General features: G+C 21.7%; 1 protein-coding gene across 11 annotated transcripts in view; it reads right to left on the reverse strand.

Annotated features, from left to right (window-relative positions):
• Positions 1-5000, reverse strand: part of syngap1b (synaptic Ras GTPase activating protein 1b) — a 390106-nt gene that overhangs the window by 272744 nt on the left and 112362 nt on the right. For 4 of the 11 annotated variants that reach the window (XM_061882348.1, XM_061882341.1, XM_061882351.1 and 1 more), the window contains exon 1: positions 1-1002. This exon is cut by the window's left edge and continues 649 nt beyond it. The exons of 1 other annotated variant lie outside the window; for it this stretch is intronic. The gene's annotated coding sequence lies outside the window, so the exon portion shown is untranslated. Of the gene's footprint in view, positions 1004-5000 lie in introns of those variants that run through there. 6 more of the 11 variants (XM_061882344.1, XM_061882343.1, XM_061882347.1 and 3 more) reach the window with 4 other exon arrangements.

Below are 5000 nucleotides of genomic sequence, written 5' to 3' on the forward strand. Positions count from 1 at the left end.
TGTAACAATGTTTAACAGTAAAATGATTGTGGTTTGAACGGCATGTTTGTTGCTGGGGTGCAGTGTTTTTGTAACTCGCGAATAGTTGTTTTTTTACCTGCAGAAAATTGTTTATACATACTAGCAAATTGCTTTTTTATTGAATTTTTTTTGTACTTGTAAATCGTTTTTGTTTTTGCAGAAAATTGCTTTTATACTTGCAAATCGTTTTTTACGAGTAGAATATTTTTACTTGATTTTTTTTTTTTGCAAATGTTTTTTTCTTTTTTTACATATATTTTTTTACTTTTTAAAAGGTTATTTTAAGAAAATGGATTTCCATCCATCCATCCATTTATCAATCAAATCTAATCAAAGTTGTTTTTTACAGCAGTTAATCACAAATGCCTTTTTTTTTACCTTGTGAAATATTTTTTACTTGCAGAAAACAGTTTTTAAAGGAGCAAATCGTTTTTTTAAAATATTTTTTTGCAGAAAATTGCTTTTATACATGCAAATCGTTTTTTACTAGTAGAATATTTTTTTTTACTTGCAGATTTTTTTTTTTTTGCTAATGGTTTTTTTTAATATATATTTTTTTACTTTTTAAAATGTTATTTTCAGAAAATGGATTTTATCAATCAAATCTATTCAAAGTTTTTTTATACAGCAGTTAATCACAAATGCCTTTTTTTACCTTGTGAAATGTTTTTTTACTTGCAGAAAACAGTTTTTAAAGTAGCAAATCGTTTTTTTTAAATATTTTTTTTTGCAGAAAATGGCTTTTATACTTGCAACTCGTTTTTTACTAGTAGAATATTTCTTTTACTTGCAGATTTATTTTAAATTGCAAATTTTGTATTTTTTTTATATATTTTTTACTTTTTAAAAGGTTATTTTCAGAAAATGGATTTTATCAATCAATCAATTCAGTTTGTTTATACAGCAGTTAATCACAAATGCCTTTTTTACCTTGTGAAATATTTTTTTACTTGCAGAAAACAGTTTTTAAACTTTCAAATTGTTTTTTAAATGATTTTTTTTTGTACTTGCAAATCGTTTTTGTTTTTGCAGAAAATTGCTTTTATACTTGCAAATCGTTTTTTACTAGTAGAATATTTTTTTTACTTGCAGATTGTTTTTTTTATTAATTGCAAATGTTTTTTTTTATATATATATATTTGTACTTTTTAAAAAGTTATTTTCAGAAAATGGATTTTATCAATCAATCAATTCAAAGTTTGTTTATACAGCAGTTAATCACAAATGCCTTTTTTACCTTGTGAAATATTTTTTTACTTGCAGAAAACAGTTTTTAAACTTGCAAATTGTTTTTTGAAAATATTTTTTTTGTACTTGCAAATTGTTTTTTTGTTTTGTTTTTTTTTTTGCAGAAAATGGCTTTTATACTTGCAAATCGTTTTTTACTAGTAGAATATTTTTTTTACTTGCAGATTGTTTTTTTATTAATTGCAAATGGTTTTTTTTTATATATATATTTTTGTACTTTTTAAAAGGTTATTTTCAGAAAATGGATTTTATCAATCAATCAATTCAAAGTTTGTTTATAAAGCAGTTGATCACAAATGCCTTTTTTACCTTGTGAAATATTTTTTTACTTGCAGAAAACAGTTTTTAAATTTGCAAATTGTTTTTTAAATGATTTTTTTTGTACTTGCAAATCGTTTTTGTTTTTGCAGAAAATTGCTTTTATACTTGCAAATCGTTTTTTACTAGTAGAATATTTTTTTTACTTGCTGATTTAGTTTTTTTAATTGCAAATGTTTTATTTTTTTTATGTTTTTTTTTACTTTTTAAAAGGTTATTTTCAGAAAATGGATTTTATCAATCAATCAATTCAAAGTTTGTTTATACAGCAGGTAATCACAAATGCCTTTTTTACCTTGTGAAATATTTTTTTACTTGCAGAAAACAGTTTTTAAACTTGCAAATAGTTTTTTGAAAATATTTTTTTTGTACTTGCAAATTGTTTTTTTGTTTTGTTTTTTTTTTTGCAGAAAATGGCTTTTATACTTGCAAATCGTTTTTTACTAGTAGAATATTTTTTTTACTTGCAGATTGTTTTTTTATTAATTGCAAATGGTTTTTTTTTATATATATATTTTTGTACTTTTTAAAAGGTTATTTTCAGAAAATGGATTTTATCAATCAATCAATTCAAAGTTTGTTTATAAAGCAGTTGATCACAAATGCCTTTTTTACCTTGTGAAATATTTTTTTACTTGCAGAAAACAGTTTTTAAATTTGCAAATTGTTTTTTAAATGATTTTTTTTGTACTTGCAAATCGTTTTTGTTTTTGCAGAAAATTGCTTTTATACTTGCAAATCGTTTTTTACTAGTAGAATATTTTTTTTACTTGCTGATTTAGTTTTTTTAATTGCAAATGTTTTATTTTTTTTATGTTTTTTTTTACTTTTTAAAAGGTTATTTTCAGAAAATGGATTTTATCAATCAATCAATTCAAAGTTTGTTTATACAGCAGGTAATCACAAATGCCTTTTTTACCTTGTGAAATATTTTTTTACTTGCAGAAAACAGTTTTTAAACTTGCAAATTGTTTTTTGAAAATATTTTTTTTGTACTTGCAAATTGTTTTTTTTTTTTTTTTTTTTTTTGCAGAAAATGGCTTTTATACTTACAAATCGTTTTTTACTAGTAGAATATTTTTTTTACTTTGCAGATTGTTTTTTATTAATTGCAAATGGTTTTTTTTTATATATATATTTTTGTACTTTTTAAAAGGTTATTTTCAGAAAATGGATTTTATCAATCAATCAATTCAAAGTTTGTTTATACAGCAGTTGATCACAAATGCCTTTTTTACCTTGTGAAATATTTTTTTACTTGCAGAAAACTGTTTTTAAATTTGCAAATTGTTTTTTAAATGATTTTTTTTGTACTTGCAAATCGTTTTTGTTTTTGCAGAAAATTGCTTTTATACTTGCAAATCGTTTTTTACTAGTAGAATATTTTTTTTACTTGCAGATTTAGTTTTTTTAATTGCAAATGTTTTATTTTTTTTATTTTTTTTTTTACTTTTAAAAGGTTATTTTCAGAAAATGGATTTTATCAATCAATCAATTCAAAGTTTGTTTATACAGCAGTTGATCACAAATGCCTTTTTTACCTTGTGAAATATTTTTTTACTTGCAGAAAACAGTTTTTAAATTTGCAAATTGTTTTTTAAATGATTTTTTTTGTACTTGCAAATCGTTTTGTTTTTGCAGAAAATTGCTTTTATACTTGCAAATCGTTTTTTACTAGTAGAATATTTTTTTTACTTGCAGATTTAGTTTTTTTAATTGCAAATGTTTTTTTTTTTTTTTTTTTTTTTTTAATTTTAAAAGGTTATTTTCAGAAAATGGATTTTATCAATCAATCAATTCAAAGTTTGTTTATACAGCAGTTGATCACAAATGCCTTTTTTACCTTGTGAAATATTTTTTTACTTGTAGAAAACAGTTTTCAAACTTGCAAATCGTTTTTTGAAATGATTTTTTTTGTACTTGCAAATTGTTTTTGTTTTTGCAGAAATTGTTTTTATACTGGCAAATCGTTTTTTACTAGTATAATTTTTTTTTTTACTTGTAGATTTTTTTTTTAATTGCAAATGTTTATTTTTATTTTTTACTTTTTAAAAGGTTATTTTCAGAAAATGGATTTGATCAATCAATCAATTCAAAGTTTGTTTATACAGCAGTTGATCACAAATGCCTTTTTTACCTTGTGAAATATTTTTTTACTTGCAGAAAACAGTTTTTGAACTTGCAAATTGTTTTTTAAATGATTTTTTTTGTACTTGCAAATCGTTTTTGTTTTTGAAGAAAATGGCTTTTATACATGCAAATCGTTTTTTACTAGTAGAATATTTTTTTTACTTGCAGATTTTCTTTTTTTTAATTGCTAATGGGGTTATTTTGTATATATATATTTTTTAACTTTTTAAAAGGTTATTTTCAGAAAATGGATTTTATCAGTCATTCAATTCAAAGTTTGTTTATACAGCAGTTAATCACAAATGCCTTTTTTACCTTGTGAAATATTTTTTTACTTGCAGAAAACAGTTTTTAAACTTGCAAATCGTTTTTTGAAAATATTTTTTTTGTACTTGCAAATTGTTTTTTTGTTTTGTTTTTTTTTTTGCAGAAAATGGCTTTTATACTTGCAAATTGTTTACTAGTAGAATATTTTTTTACTTGCAGATTGTTTTTTTATTAATTGCAAATGTTTTTTTTATATATTTATTTTTTTAATTTTTAAAAGGTTATTTTCAGAAAATTGATTTTATCAATCGATCAATTCAAAGTTTGTTTATACAGCAGTTAATCAAAAATGCCTTTTTTACCTTGCGAAATATTTTTTTACTTGCAGAAAACAGTTTTTAAACTTGCAAATCGTTTTTTTAAACTTTTTGTATTTGCAAATTGTTTTTTTTTTTTTTTTTGCAAAAAATTGGATTTATACTTGCAAATCGTTTTTTACTAGTAGAATATTTTTTTTAACTTGCAAATGGGTTTTTTATATATATTTTATTTACTTTTTAATAGGTTATTTTCAGAAAATGGATTTTATCAATCAAATCAAAGTTTGTTTATACAGCAGTTAATAACAAATGCCTTTTTTTACCTTGTGAAATATTTTTTTACTTGCAGAAAACAGTTTTTAAACTTGCAAATCGTTTTTTTAAATTATTTTTTTAAACATGCAAATCGTCTGTCATTTATTTATAAAACCCTTAATCACAAATACTTGTGAATTGTTTTTACTAGTAGAATACATTTTTACTTGCAGAAAGTAGTTGATTGTTTTTTTTTTTGTACTTTTTAATGCTTTTATTAAAATTGATTTTTTTTTTACTTGCAAAAAACTTTTTTTAAACTTGTAAATCGTTTTTTTTGTATAAATATTTTTTTTTAAACTTGCGAATCGATTTTTTTTTTATTTGCATGTAATTGTGTTTTTACCTGCAGAAGTGTTTTTGATAATTGCAAAACTTTTT

This window comes from Nerophis ophidion, linkage group LG21 (genome assembly GCF_033978795.1).
Source record: "Nerophis ophidion isolate RoL-2023_Sa linkage group LG21, RoL_Noph_v1.0, whole genome shotgun sequence".
NCBI classification, from domain to species: domain Eukaryota; kingdom Metazoa; phylum Chordata; class Actinopteri; order Syngnathiformes; family Syngnathidae; genus Nerophis; species Nerophis ophidion.